Source organism: Pipistrellus kuhlii, unplaced genomic scaffold (genome assembly GCF_014108245.1).
Source record: "Pipistrellus kuhlii isolate mPipKuh1 unplaced genomic scaffold, mPipKuh1.p scaffold_m20_p_1, whole genome shotgun sequence".
NCBI classification, from domain to species: domain Eukaryota; kingdom Metazoa; phylum Chordata; class Mammalia; order Chiroptera; family Vespertilionidae; genus Pipistrellus; species Pipistrellus kuhlii.
The window spans coordinates 119,594,243-119,609,975 of NW_023425404.1; the positions used below are offsets into that span (position 1 = coordinate 119,594,243).

The 15,733-nt window shown below is 40.5% G+C and overlaps 2 pseudogenes; both read right to left on the bottom strand.

Annotated features, from left to right (window-relative positions):
- Positions 1 to 13,920: 13,920 nt before the first annotated feature.
- On the bottom strand, positions 13,921 to 14,051 carry LOC118709687 (annotated as a pseudogene).
- A 159-nt stretch (positions 14,052 to 14,210) lies between these two features.
- LOC118709624 lies at positions 14,211 to 14,345 on the bottom strand (annotated as a pseudogene).
- Positions 14,346 to 15,733: the final 1,388 nt, after the last annotated feature.

Below are 15,733 nucleotides of genomic sequence, written 5' to 3' on the forward strand. Positions count from 1 at the left end.
ATTGATTTTTAGAGAGAGTAGGAGGGAGGTGAGAAAGGGAGTGAGAGAGAGAAAGAGAGAGAGAGAACCCGCCCTGACTAGGGATGGGGATCAAACCTGCAACCCAGCTACGTGTCTTTGACAGAAAATCTAACTTATGTCCTTCAGGTTTGCAAGTTGATGAATCACTGAGCAATGCTGGCCAGGGCTCTGATATATTTTTATTGAATTAACATTGACATATCATATTTTTAACTTCTAAAAGTTCTTTCTTGATTGTCCCTACTTTTCCTTAAAAAGAAAAAAAGAAAAAAAAATATGCTTCTTTTATATATTGATGATTTTTTTTTGAAGTGTTCATTTTCCTGCATAGTGTGTCTTCCTTCCTTGTTGTCTTTCTCTGTTTTGGCCTCTACTTTTCCTGTTAAAGGCTTTTTCCTTGAGAGTCTGTTGATACTTTAAGGGTGGGAGCTTAGTGCTCCAAAAAAAGGTTAATTGGATTCTCAGTGCTCCTGCGGAGGAGGTACTGACTGTAGCTACATCTGTAGGGTAATCTGGCTGGGCCATTTGTTTGGAAAACCTTCACCTCAATTTTTTAAGAAATTTTTCCATAGGTTTGTCAATTTGTCTAGAGGCTACTGTTCTAGTTTCCACTCTACATGAAAACTCTAGACGCCAGTGTTCTAGGTGAGTGGGAGAAAGAGCTAGGGATCCCAACTTGCAGAATGTAAATTTTAATTTTAGTCCATTTGTTTTCTTATGGCATCCCTCACTCACAACTATACCTTCAGTACCCCAATCTAGCAATGTTCTACTTTAGCTTTTGTAGAGAATAAACTTCACATTTCTGTGAAAGTAGGGAAAGGCAATTGCCTGATTATAGAGAGTACGTATCTCTTTTCTTCTTAAGTGAATTTAACCCACCATCTTGTTTACAGCCCTACCTTTACTCTCACTGTCAGAGATATCTAATGGTAACATACAGGTCTTTTGAGGATAGGAGTGGCAAAATTTGTTTCTTGAATTCCCCCGCTGTGGTTGAAGGTTAAGTCTGCTGCATTTTGCAACATGATGGTAGTGCTCATGATTCAACTTACCCATACCTGCTAAACCCACACCCTTCTTCCTTTTATTTTTTAGCTTCCCAAATTTTGTTTCTTCTTCCACTATTTTGTCCTTGTGGATTTATTCCCTAAATTTCTTCACTCTTATTTTTTTGGGGAGGATTTCAATAGATACTGGAGAATTTGCATGTTTCAACCCATTTATAACTAAAAAACCATGACTGAGATTTTTTTCGGAATCAAAATCTGGAACACTGACATGAATGAGTATGGTATTATTTCAGTGATTGGACTACTTGCTTATTTTAATTAAGCTGCTATTAGCTAGCACAGTTTTTTTTTTTTTTTTTTAATTCTCTTTTGTAATTGCCCTCATAACCCACAACATATTTCTTTGAACTTATGCAAAGGTAAAAATTTTATATTTCAAAAGATTTGATTTTTAAAAGCACCAAAATGCCACATGGAAAGTAGCTTGTAAACAAAGCCAGTGATAAACCTTGGGTTTTCATTAAAAAATATCTTGCTGATTCTGTAATGAACACAAAGTTTTGAGAGTAGTATAGATTATAGGAGTGGGGGAGATTTCTCAATTACTTGAGATTGAAGTTTTGACTGGCCATGTTTTGATTAAGGATGTCATTACTGAAATGGTTCATAATCTCTTAATATCAACATCAAGTTGTGTTCATAAAAACAAGGTTTTCTTTGCTTCTCCTCCACCCCCGTTGTATAAAGATATAATTGACATATAATATTGCATAAGCTTAAAGAGTATAACATGATTTGATATATGTTATTTATTGTAAAATGATCACCACAATTAGTTACTGTTCATTACCTCACATAGTTATAATTTTTTCCTTATTTGGTATTGTTAACTATAGCCCATCACAGTTGTACATTACATCATCAGGACTTATTTTTAACTTCTTATGTAAAGATTCTCTTTATTATCCCCACATTGGCCAAATCACTTAAACCCTAAAAAGATAATATTGAAAACATTTCCAGTTTAGAATCTTAGAGCTGGAAGTGTTTGTAAAGATGGTTCAATTTATATTCATAGATGAAGTTACAAAGACCAAAACTGTGAATTGGTTTACTTTCCCAGGTTCACATACTAGAACCCAAGATGTTGATTCTAGTTTCAAATAGAAGTGAAATAGTTTTATACATTTTTAAGAATAGTTTGGGTGAGAGTTGATTGTTTATGGTCTTTATGAGAAAAGTGAATAGGTTTCTGTTTTTCTCTTTTTATGCTGCAGAGGTGGATAACCCCCCCCCCCCCCCCCCCCAAATGTAAAAGGACAAAGATGTGAACAGGGTATGAAAATGAAATCCAGATTTGTAATAAAGAAAAGTACATAGAAAAATGACAAGAGTAGCCCAGATTTGGCGAGCAGGAAAAAAGAGCCTTGAATGAAAAATTATTATTTCTTTATTTTTATTTTTTAAATTGCTTTTTCAAATTGCTTTATCACACATACCAAAGATCACCAGCTCACCCATCATGCCCCTCTACCACTATCCGCCTCATAGTAGGCAGAAGGGGGAAGGGAAAGGATCCTGACTGAGATGACAGTAGCGAGCCCCTTGGTATGGGATCTGGTACACTGAGGTATGGCCGCAGGACCCTGTGATGATCTGGCAGTTGTTAGGGGACACGTCACATCACACGACAGAAGTGGTCTGTGTAACTGGAAAACCATGTTCCCATAGGCATGCTGTAGATGCTGACCACGTTGTCCATCCCAGCGCTCACCCTCTGAGAGGGAAGAATTTGAAACTGAGGAGAGTGCTGTCCTTACAACACCCCATGTGTTTCTGCCCCGGCCTCCCCAGTGGGTGGGATGCAGTTATAGCTGGCCATTGGCTGTGCCCACCATAACCCAGTTGTCCTGAAACTCAAATTGGTATTCCTGAGGCTCCCCGACAGTCCTCAGGTCCCAACACCGTAGGCAGGTGTCCAGACCTCCCATCCAGATGTTCTGGTCTTTGACAGGTCCCTGACCACACTCTGGTCTCGCAGGTCCTGGATCCTGATGATGCCATCAGTGAAGTTAGCAAAGGCCAGGTTGTCCTCCAGGTTGGCAACTAGGGCCTGGCAGTGAGACTTGCAGAGGGTAGCTCATCTCTTATGTGCAGGGATATTGCCATCAGGTTCCACATACTCACACCGGCAAAGTTGTGGGCAGGGTAGAGTTGTTAGAGAACAGTAGGCAGGTGCATGCACAGGTAAGTCCCATGAGTCCATGCACACAGGTGGCTGTTGGGGAACCTTTCCTCCACCATCTAGCTTACCAGGCTCCACACTTCGACTCCATCCCTGCCACAGGTGAACACATGCCAGGTGAAGCTTCTGATTGCTGTGGCCAACACAGGCTTCTATGTTTTAGCATCCATGACTCCATTCTGTGTGGGACAGCCAACTTCTTGGATAGCCAGTGCAAGGTATTCAGCCTTTTCCACATGTCTTTGTAGTCTTTGGGGTCCCAGCAAATGGGCTTCAGAAGGGTATAGGCTCTCCAGCAGGCTCCTGGGCCACACAGGAGAGCATCCCCTGGTGCCCTGCCTGGCCCTGTGCTCCCTTCTTGGAACCCATGCATCTTCAGTGCAGGGCTCTGCTCCAAAGTAGCATGGTCCTGGGTCCTGGCCTTCCAGGTCTGGCACCTGTCTGTCAGTCTGTGTCTCAGTTGGTCCACTTTATCATGGGTCCCAGCAAAAATCTGCCAGAGTTTCTGGGTCAGAATATCTTTCCCAAATTGGGGTTCAGAGTTCCAGGATGGCAGCAGGTCTAACTGGTGGACTGGGGAGCCATCTATGCCAGAGAAGTGCTGGGCCCAGTCAGACGACCTCGAGGCCATGACGTCTTCGAAGTTTGGCCCCTGAAAACTGGAGGGCTGTAGGTGTCAGGAAACCTAGGGCTGACTGGTCCCCAGAAGTTCTGGTCAGCCTCCCCTGACTAGAAGCCCAGGAATTGGCTGCAGGTCTCCAAGATTTGTAGGAAATTTTGTGCATGGCTGTGATGTTCTTTAGATCCTGCTGAGTCTTTTGGAGCAAGTAGTAAATACTCTCCACCAGAGCAGGCAAGTGAGGGGGGGAGGGGGATGGAACTGCTTTTTGAGCTGATCTAGGGTGGCTCCATGATGAGTCAAAGTTCCTGGGGCCTCACCATCATGGAAGGTGTCTCTGGGGGCTCAGAGGGACAGAAGCAGTCACCTTCAGGCAGTACTCTTGCCTAGGATGGAGGCTTAGAAGCAGCATGAAGGAAACTGCAGGGGTCAGCCAAGTTCAGGTCAAGAGGAATCACCTGCAAATTATTATTCCTAAATAAAAACCATTCATGTCTTCACTCATTAACTAGAGGACATAGCACACTCTCTGATGCTGAGGAGGAGAAAACCTCCGTGGCTTCCTTCGCAAACAGCAGAGGAACCTGTGAGAAGGCAGCTGCCCTTTGAGGGCTTATAACACCCTTGCCTCCTACCTGAGAGCTAGAGAACAGGCTGAAGGCCAAAAATGATGGTTAGTAGGCAAACACATTGCTTTTGGGTCTGAAGTCATCTGTAGCCTTGGAACTATGGTGAGATGCACAACTTTTGTCTGAATTTGCTCATGAAATTAATTGACCAAACAATCCATTTGGCTGGGAAAAAGCAGCTAATTGGACTGACTTGACCAGTTCATAAAGCAGCTTTGAGCCTGTGGGGTACAGCCCCAGCCACTGGTATCTCTTGCTGTACTTATCAGCAGAGATTGCTTCAATTTGCATAATGTAAGAAAAAGAAGCTCAATGAAACGCACAGGGTTCTGTGTCCCTACATGAGCAGTTAACAAATTAGCACAGGGGAAGCTTTTGCAAATGAGAGATTAAATTTCTTTGTTTATGTTGGAAATCTCCCTCTGTCTCTGTCAGCAAAAGCGCAATAACATTCTTTCCGTGTTGAGCTGGCTTTCAGTTCCTTTGTTATTTTTATTTCTTTTGTTCTTGCTATGGGCCTTTAGAGTGACCATCTCTCTCATTAGAGTGGGCTTCCTGGGGGGGGGGGGGGGGGGGGGGAGTGGAGTGGAGGAAGGGTTGCCAGACAAAATACAGTGCCCAGTTTAATCTGAATTACAAATGAGTAATTGAAAAAAAATTAATTTTATTGATTCCAGAGAGGAAGGAAGAGGGAGAGAGAGATAGAAACATCAACAATGAGAGATAATCATTGATCTGCTGCTATTTAATTTTCCCCCCTCCCCCTCCTTACTAGGGATCGAACTCATAACCCAGGTACCTGTCCTGACCAGGAATCAAACAGTGACCTCGTGATTCATAGGTTGATGCTCAACCACCAGGCAGTAATTTAAAAAAAAAAAAAAGTATAAGTATATACCAAATATTTGCATGGGACATACTTATGCTAAAAAAGTATACATTGCCTACTTGACATTTTTATTTGCTAAATTTGAGTAACACCAGAGTTTTCCTGGGTTGTAGGAAAAGGCTGCTAGTGTATTTTAACTTACATCTGAGACTTGATTTCCAAGGGCTGGGTCCAGGGTGAGGAGAGTGAAGCAGGAAACTTCTGTCACTGAACTCAGCCAGGGTGAGGCACAAAACCAGTAATTCAGATAGAGAAAACTTTAATGTGTCCTGGCCGGTGTGGCTCAGTTGGTTGGATTGTAGTTCCATACACCAAAAGATTGTGGGTTTGATCCCCGGCCAGGGCACAAGCCTAGGCTATGGGTTCGGGGTTTATATGGGTGTGTATGGGTACCGATGGGTGCATATGAGAGGCAACTGTTTGATGTTTCTCTCGTTTTCTCTCTAAAATCAATAAAAAAATACTTGGGTGAGGATTAAAAAGAATAGTTTAATGTCATATTTAAAAAAATTAAAATAAAAACAATCGTGTCTGATCATAATTTTTCATATTTTAATCATTGATATTATAATTTTCATAGTTTTCTCACAAATATGCATTTTATGTTAATTATTACTTTTAAAATATTGCATTAAAAATTCTATAACTTGAATACAGAGTGTTTTTTTTTTAAAAAATAAATCCTGCCGAGACTGGTTTGGCTCAATGGATAGAGCGTCGGCTTGGGGACTGAAGGGTCCCGGGTTCGGTTCCGGTCAAGGGCATGTACCTTGGTTGCGGGCATATCCCCAGTGAGGGGTGTGCAAGAGGCAGCTGATCGATGACTCTCTCTCTCATCGATGTTTCTGACTCTCTGTCTCTCTCCCTTCCTCTCTGTACAAAATCAATAAAATATGTTTAAAAAAAAAATCCTTATTGTTCAGATTATTACAGTTGTTCCTCTCCCCCACCCCACCCCATAGCTCTCTTTCAACCGGTTCCAATCCATCCTTTGCCCCTAACCCTCTCCCCTACTCTCTTTGTCCATAGGTGTAAGATTTTTGTCCAGTCTCTTTCCGCACCCCCCAAGAATTGTCAGTCCACTCCCTTTCTATGCCCCTGATTCTATTATATTCACCAGTTTATTCTTTTCATCAGAATTTTTATTCAATTGATTTTTAGATTCATTTGTTGTATATATGTATTTGTTGTTCATAATTTCTATCTTTAGTTTCTTCTTCTTCTTCCTCTTCTTTTCTTTTTTTAAAAATATATTTTATTGATTTTTCACAGAGAGGAAGAGAGAGGGATAGAGAGTTAGAAACAGATGAGAGAAAACCATCGATCAGCTGCCTCTTACACACCCCCTACTGGGGATGTGCCCGCAACCAAGGTACATGTCCTTGCCCGGAATTGAACCCGGGACCTTTCAGTCTGCAAGCCGACGCTCTGTCCACTGAGCCAAACCTGTCCCAGTTCTTCTTCCTCTTCTTAAAGAATACCTTTCAGTATTTCATATAATACAGGTTTGGTGGTGATTAACTCTTTTAGCTTTTGCTTGTCTGTGAAGCTCTTTATCTGACCTTCAATTCTGAATGATAGCTTTGTTGGGTAGAGTAATCTTGGTTGTAGGTTCTTGCTGTTCATCAGTTTAAATATTACTTGCCACTTCCTTCTGGCCTGCATAGTTTCTGTTGAGAAATCAGCTAGGTACTTCCTTGAAGGTAATTAACTTTTTTTTGTCTTTTGCCCTTGGCATTTTAATTCTGATGTGTCTTGGTGTGGTCCTCTTTGGATTCCTTTTGTTTGGGGTTCTGTGTGTTTCCTGGACTTGTAAGTCTATTTCTTTTACCAAGTAGGGAAAGTTTTCTGTCATTATTCATTATTTCTTCAAATAGGTTTTCAATATTTTGCTCTCTCTCTTTTCTGGTACCCCCCATAATTTGATGTTCGTACACTTGAAGTTGTCCCAGAAGCTTTTTACCTTATATTTATATTTTTGGATTCTTTTTTTTTTAATTAACATAATTTTATTGATTTTTTTTTTTTTTTTTTTTTTTTTTTTTTTTTTTTTTTACAGAGAGGAAGGAAGAGAGATAGAGAGCCAGAAACGTCGATGAGAGAGAAACATCAACCAGCTGCCTCCTGCACACCCCCTACCGGGGATGTGCCCACAACCAATGTACATGCCCTTGACCGGAATTGAACCTGGGACCTTTCAGTCCTCAGACCGATGCTCTACCACTGAGCCAAACCAGCTTTGGCTGTATATTATTCTTTTTTTTCAGTCAGTGTATGCTTAATTTCTAGTTGGTTCTTTTTCATATCTTCGAGGGTCTCACTAAATTTATCGGCGGTGTCTAGAAGATTCTTGAGTAACCTTATAATAATGGTTTTGAACTCTATATCCAGTAGTTTGCTTTCCTCCATTTCTGTCATTTGTGACCTGTTTCTTTGTCTCTGCATTTTGGCTGCTTCCTTGTGTTGGTAGAATGGCTTTGTGTGCTAGGTGTCCTATAGGGCCCAGTGTCTCAGCCTCCCCAATTACCTGAGGTGGACACTCTTGGTGCACCCCTTTGTGGGCTGGGTGCACAGTCTTGTTGTAGTTAAGCCTTGATTGTTGTTGGTATCACTGGGAGGAATTAAATTCTAGGTCAATTGGCTGTGAGGGGAGAATTTCTGTGCTGGAGACACCTTTATGGGGCAAGATTTGCTTCAGTGGGGATTTGGTGCTCACTGAGTCTGCCCCCTGACTGTGTCCCTTATGAATCTGAGGAGTTGTAATCTGGATGGTCCCACTTTGACCACTGGGTTTACTGGCCCTTGGATCTCTAAGGAGGTACAAATTTAGCCTCTGCCTGAGGCAACCCAGCAGGAGCTATGTAGAGATCTACAGATTCCTCTTCTTTGGGGCTTGGAGGTGCCCAGATAAGGCCCAGCTATGAAGCAATGAAAGCTGCAATGGAACCTTGGGCCTTTTTTTTGGATGTTCTGGTGCTTTCTGACCCAGCTGCAGTTTGTTAGGTAATTTTAGATTGCAAAGGGCTAGGCCATTCATATGCAAAAGCCTCTGTGCACAGCTTGGGTGAGGTGGGGTCTCAGGGAATAAACAGGGTGGAGCAAACCGCTATGGTTGATCCTCAGCCCTGCCCTAAGAGGCCCCAGGGTCTCAGTGTTTCACGGTAATTGCTGCAAGGACTTCTGAGAGAAAGCCTTTTCTGAGTTCTGCCTGATGCCAGACAGTCCAGTTTCTCCCTCTATGAGTCTGGGTCCCCAGAATCTCACCTGGAACTGGAGTTCAGAGCAGACAGTAGCTTGTGTCTCCCTCCTGACTGAAAAAGACAACTGTGTACTCAGTTGCCAGCCCTTTCTGCTCATGTGCGCCTCCGTACCTCTGCACTTTTCTTTTGCACCTCCTCTGAGTCTCAGTGTTTCCTTCTAGTTGTAGAATTTCCACTCAGCCAGCCTTCCTGTGGATCTGGATAATGTCTGTTTTGTCTTTTAAATGTAGTTTTAAAGTGGTTCTGCAAGGCAGCAATTTCAGATGTTTACCTATGCTATCATCTTGGTTCCCCCCTGAATACAGAGTTGTTGTTTTTTTTCACCCTTAAAATTTGCACCCAAGGTGGTGGGTAGCAGGAATGTTTAATATAAGTTTGTAGTCTCATTAAGACCAGAGTTTTAGAATTAAAATATGAATTTTTCACCTTATTTGACTTCTATTTTCTTATAGATTTGAAGAGGCCTGTGCTCTTTCCTTATTAGTTTTAATATAGTAATTATTTTGATTTTGAATGAAGTTTCTTACCCCCATTGCCCCAATCACTGTGTAGGCAGATACCTTTTGGTTCTTACTTTTTAGTTATTTTATTTATTTTTGGTTAATCCTCACCTGAGCATATCTTTTTACATTGATTTTTAGAAAGAGTGGAAGGGAAGGGAGAGACAGAGAGTGAGAAACATCGATGTGAGACAGACACATCAATTGGTTGCCTCCTGCACATACTCCAACCAGGACCAAGCCTGCAACAAGTTTCATACCCTTGACTGAAATCCAACCTGAGACCCTTTAATCCTCAAGGTGCCACTGTATCCACTGAGCCAAATTGGCTGGGGCTTTACTTTTCTTCTTTCAAGGCAATAAAGATTCATGTCTCTTTCACTTCTTTAGATGTGAGGTGAAGACCTTGGCTGTGTCTAGTGGCAGAAGTCTCCTGAAGAAGTTTGGAGAGATGTTGGGCTTAGATGCAGGGGGCCAGGATTGATAACTATGGAACTTCAATATCATCTTATTGAGTATTTAAAAAGCAAATTAAAACCACAATGAGATATTATCTCACACTGCCAGAATGGCTATCATCAATTAACCAACCAACAACAAGTTTTATCCCAGCTGGTTTGGCTCAACGGATAGAGCATCAGCCTGAGTACTGAAGAGTCCCAAGTTTGATTCCAGTCAAAGGCATGTACCTCAGTTGCAGGCTCAATCCCCGAATCTGGCTGGGTCTCATGCAGGAGACGACCAATAGATGTGTCTCTCTCACATCGATGCTTTTCTCTCTGTGTCTCTCACCTTCCTTCCACTCACTCTAAAAATCAATGGAAAAATATCCCTTCAGGTAAGGATTAACAAAAATATCAAAACAGCCGAAACCTGTTTGGCTCAGCGGTAGAGCGTCGGTCTGCGGACTGAAGGGTCCCAGGTTCGATTCCGGTCAAGAGCATGTACATTGGTTGTGGGCACATCTCCGGTAGGGGGTGTGCAAGAGGCAGCTGGTCGATGTTTCTCTCTCATAGACGTTTCTAGCTCTCTATCTCTCTTCCTTCCTCTCTACAAAAAAAATCAATAAAATATATTTAAAAAAAATATCAAAACAACAACAACAAAAGGTGTTGAGGATGTGGAGAAAAGGGAACATTTGTGCACTATTGATGGGATTGCAAATTGGTACAGCCACTATGGAAAACCATATGGAGGTTCCTTAATAAATTAAAAATGAAACTGCCTTATGACCCAGCAATTCGTCTTTTGGGAATATATCTAAAGTAGCTCAAAACACTAATTTGAAAGAATATATGTTTCACTATGTTCAGGGCAGCATCATTTACAATAGTTAAGATTTGGAAGCAGTCCAAAGAAGATAAATGGATAAAAAGCTGTGGAATACTACTTGGCTGTGATAAAGAAGGAAATCTTACCTTTTGTGACAGCATGGATAGACCTAGATCAGTGGTTGGCAAACTCATTAGTCAACAAAGCCAAATATCAACAGTATAATGACTGAAATTTCTTTTGAGAGCCACATTTTTTAAATATATTTTTTATTAAATTATTATTTTTGTACATATACCAATGCCTCCCCACTTCCATACATACCCTCCATCCTCAGAGTTTTGTGTTCATTGGTTGTACTTATATGCATGTATACAAGTCCTTTGGTTGATCTCTTATCTCCCCTAGATCTTCCCAACCTCCCCACTGTAATTTGACAGTCTGCTTGTTGCTTTACTGTCTGAGAGCCAAATTTTTAAAATTTAAACTTCTTCTAATGCCACTTCTTCAAAATAGTCTTGCCCAGGCTGTGGTATTTTGTGTAAGAGCCACATTCAAGGGGCCAAAGAGCCTCATGTGGCTTGCAAGCCGCAGTTTGCCGACCACGGACCTAGAGGATATTATGCTGAGTGAAATTACTCAGACAGAGAAAGATAAATACCATATGATTTCACCTACATGTGGGATCTAAAGAACAAAATAAACTAACATACAAAACAGAAACAGACTTGTAGATACAGATGAGAGTGAGGCAAGGAGGCAAAATGAAAAAGGTGAAGGGATTAAGAATTACAAATTGGTAGTTAGAAAATAGTTATAAGATGTAAAGTACAGCAGAGAGGATATAGTTAATAATATTATAATAATTATGTATGGCCGAAACCAGTTTGGCTCGGTGGATAGAGCGTCAGCCTGCGGACTGAGTGGTCCCGGGTTCGATTCTGGTCAAGGGCATGTACCTTGGTTGCGGGCACAACTTCAGCGGGTGTGCGTGTGTGTGTGCGTGTGTGTGTGTGTGTGTGTGTGTGTGTGTGCAAGAGGCAGCTGATCAATAACTCTCTCTCGTCAATGTTTCTAACTCTCTATTCCTCTATCTTCTTCTCTGTGAAAAATCAATAAAATATATTTAAAAAATAAAAATAAATAAAAACTATTAAAAAAATAACAATTATGTATGGTGCCAGGTGTGTATTAGAATTATTGGAGGGATTACTTTGTAAATTATATAATTATCTAACTACTATGTTATACATCTAAAGTTAATAAAAATAATATCGAGTATATACTTTAATTAAAAATTAAAATAAAAAAACAGTAAATGCTATTTACTGGTTTTAATATTGAAAAATGTGTTCTCTACTTACATATTTAGCAACCACTTGACAGTGAACTTCCTCTCCTTTGGGAAGACTTTAGCACTGATTTTAGTAGGATTATTTTTGAAAGTGACAGTATCCATCATTCTGGAAGACATTTTTTAGAAATGCATAGGGCATTGAGTCACCTCTTTTCTTTCATTGCTCAAGTTTCTCCTTCTGTCCTCAGAAAGTTCTTTCCCAGACCAGCTTAGGCTATGCCACCTTGACAAAAATATTCCATTACCTCTGGGTGACCTTTTCCTAAGACTTGGGAATGGAGTGTTTCAACTATAGGTCAGGCACTGGGTGACTTTACTGGTGCTCCCTGAAAGACAAGGCTGATGAATAGCATTTGAACCCTGTTTCCCTAATCCTTCAGGCAGAATGAGAGGCTCTCCATAAGGGTAATCCTGAGTGATTCATGACGCCTGCTTCAGCACAGTCGCACATCATATAAATACAAATTGACAGTTCGCACACTGGCCTCATGGTGGTATTTACTTAAAACCCTCTCAAGTACACTCCCAATGGCGGCTGTGGGGACAGCTTGCTGGTTAAGGCTACAAACAAAGACACCAATTTGCTGTATCCAGCCTCCAGAATGAGCCGTTTGAACACTCAGTTCTCTTTTTGTGCCACTTGGCACTTAACACCCATTAAGCCAGGCAATTGGCTTGTTAGTTGATTGCAAGGATAGTCATTAAAAATAAACAAACAAAAAAGGTAGTAAACTGAGATCTGTGGATCATTCCTTTGGCCGTCCTGAAGTTTAGAAGGTGGAGCAAAAATTGGAGACAACAAAATAGTAAAGAGGTGGGAAATAGGCTGGGTACTTAATAACCTGTTGAGAGAGAGTTTGAGATACTTGAGAATACAAATACAGACCTAATTGGTAAACATGAAAATAGAAACAAAACAAAACAAAACAAAAAAACCCCGCATATAGAAACCTCCAAGAAAATATTTAATTCCATTATTTTATAAAAATTCTTATAGATATTAATGAAAAATCAATAAGCAAATGCCAACTGTTGTTGATGGATATTAGTGTTTTCAACACTGGCAACCCCTCTGCTTCAAAGAAAAGGTCAAAAAACAGAAACACTTCATTTAGAGCAATGTGAAGGCCATCCACAGAGCAGCATCCGACTGCTAACCTTGGACTCAGGAGGAAAAACATATGAAGCAGGGTTTGGAGAAGAGTGGAATTTACGTAAATAAAGGCAGAACCAACCCAGAACTTCCTCAACACCAGCTTTTACGCAGGCTCCTTTGGTGGGTAAACATGGTGTGAAATAACTTTTTTAATGGTCCTGGGGAGCCTTATTTCCTTTTTGTGTAAGCGCATTATGTGTTCACTTGAAAGGACTCCCTTCTCCTTTCTGGTTTTCTTTGACATCCACCCTAAGGCTTCCCCCTTTCTTGTCTGGAGCATGAAGCAGCACCCTTTGGGGACCAGGAAGGAAGGAAAACGCCACCCAGGCAGACAGAGAGCTGGTGAAGCTCAGGCCAAAGGCTTCCAGGAGGGAGCTTTTAAGTCACCTATTTTTACCCTTTGTATAACCATGATATTATTTTATTACTATTATTAGGTGATAATTCTCTTTTACCATTTGGATCACCCCTTGGCTTATACTCTCTACCCTAAAGTTTAGAAAATGGAACAAAAAATAAATTGAGGCTATAGAATAGTAACAGGGGTGGAAAAGGATGACCAACTAATAACATGCTAAGAGAGTTGCAGACACTCAAGCATGAATAAAGCCCTAATATGTGTTGTTAACCCAGTGCCACATCAGAGCCCAACAATTTGTTTACTGGGTTCTGACAAGTACTTAAAAGCTTCTAAGTGACACTGACAATCAAGGTGCCTTCAGTTTCTGATTGGTTGGATTTACTAATGGCTTGCTTGGTTTGAAAGTACTCCCAGGAAAAGAGACCAAAGCCTTACAGTTTATGTCAAACATAATTTTACCATTTCAAAGTGAGTACTTGCACTATCTAGTTCCACAGAGCCTGAAGATAAAATATACCAAAAAACACAAGATCTTTCCTTTAAAAATATTATTTATTTATTTATTTATTGTATTTATTTATTTATTTATGTATTTATTAACTGGTGCACCGTTCCCAGAGGTACTGCAATACTGGGATGATGCATGAAGTGGACAGAGTAAGCTCTTATTCCAACTCCCTGCTTAAAAAAAAAAAATCTATCCTATATAATAAAAACCTAATATGCAAATCAACCGAATGGCCGAATGACTGGTTGCTATGATGTGCACTGACCACTTGGGGGTAGATGCTCAATGCCAGAGCTACCCCAGCTCTCAGGCCCCAGGCCAGCCAAGGTGTGTGCCAGCAGCCTCTCCTCCTCTCCCCGAATCATCTTACCTGTCACCCTACAGATTGGCCCTGGGGACCCTACCCATGCACGAATTTTGTTTAATATATTGTCCTTGGATAGAGGATGTATCAGATAGTAAACTGATAAGAACAGATACTACTCTTGATCTTAGCTAAAAGGCTAAGAAGCAATTAAAAATATTTTTAAAAAGAGTGAGAAGTCAAGTCACAGATTGGGAGAAAAATACTTGCAAAAGACACCTATAATAAAGGACTGTTATAAAAAACATATAAAGATTTCTTGAAACTCTGGCCCTCACTCAGTAGCTCATTGGTTAGACCATTGCCCTGACACATCCAAGTTGCGGGTTTGGTCTTCGGTCAGGGCACATAAAAGAATCAACCAATGAATGCATAAATAAGCAGAACAACAACTCTATGTTTCTCTGTCTATCTGTCTCTATCTCTGTCTTTCTTCTTTCCTCTTTCTCTCTCTCTAAAAATCAATAAATAAAAATTAAAAATACCCCTCAACTATAAGAAAACAAACAACTTGATTAAAAAATGGGCAAACACCCCCAAAAAACACCTCACTAAAGAAGATATACAGATAGCAGATAACACTTGAAAAGAGGCTTCACATCATATATTATCAGGAAAATACAAACTAAAACAATGTAATATCACTATACACCTTTAAAATGGCCCAAATCTGGAACATGAACACCACCAAATGCTGGTGAAGCTGTGAAACAACAGGAACTCCCACTCACTGCTGGTAGGAATGCAACATGGTACAGTCATGTTGGAAGACAATTGGTGTTTTCTTACAAAACCTAACACTCTTTACCATATGATACAATAGTCATACTCCTTGGTTTGTTCCCCAAATGAGTTGAAAAGTTATGTCCACACAAAAACCTGCACATAGATGGCTATAGCAGCTTTATTCATAATTGCCAAAAATTGGAAGCCACCAAGGTGTCCTTCAGTAGACGAATAAACTGTGGTATATCAGAAATTGAAATATTATTCAGCACTAAAAAGAAATGAGCTGTCAAGACATGAAAAGACATGGAGGAACCTTAAATTCATAGTATTACTAAGTGAAAGAAGCCCATCTGAAAAGGCTGCATATTGCATGATTCCAATTATATGACACTCTGGAAAAGGCAAAATATGGAGGCAGTAGAAATATCAATGGTTTCCTAGGGTTAGTGGGAGGGAGGGATGAATGGATGGAGCACAGAGGATTTTTAGGGCAGTGATGCTACTCTATATGATACTATTATATGATGATGAATACATGTCATTATACATTTGTCCAAGTCCACAGAATATATACAAACAAGAGTGACCCAAATGTAAACTATGGATTCTGGGTGATGATGATTTATCAATTTAGGTTCATCAGTTATAACATATGCACCACTCTGGTGAGGGATGTTGATAATGGGGGAGGCTGTATAAGTGTGGAGGCAGAGTGTACCTTCCTCTTAATCTTGCTGTGAACCTATAACTGCTTTAAGAAAACAAAAACTTAAAATAAAAAAAGAATTCTGACCGTCCCATGGCATTTAA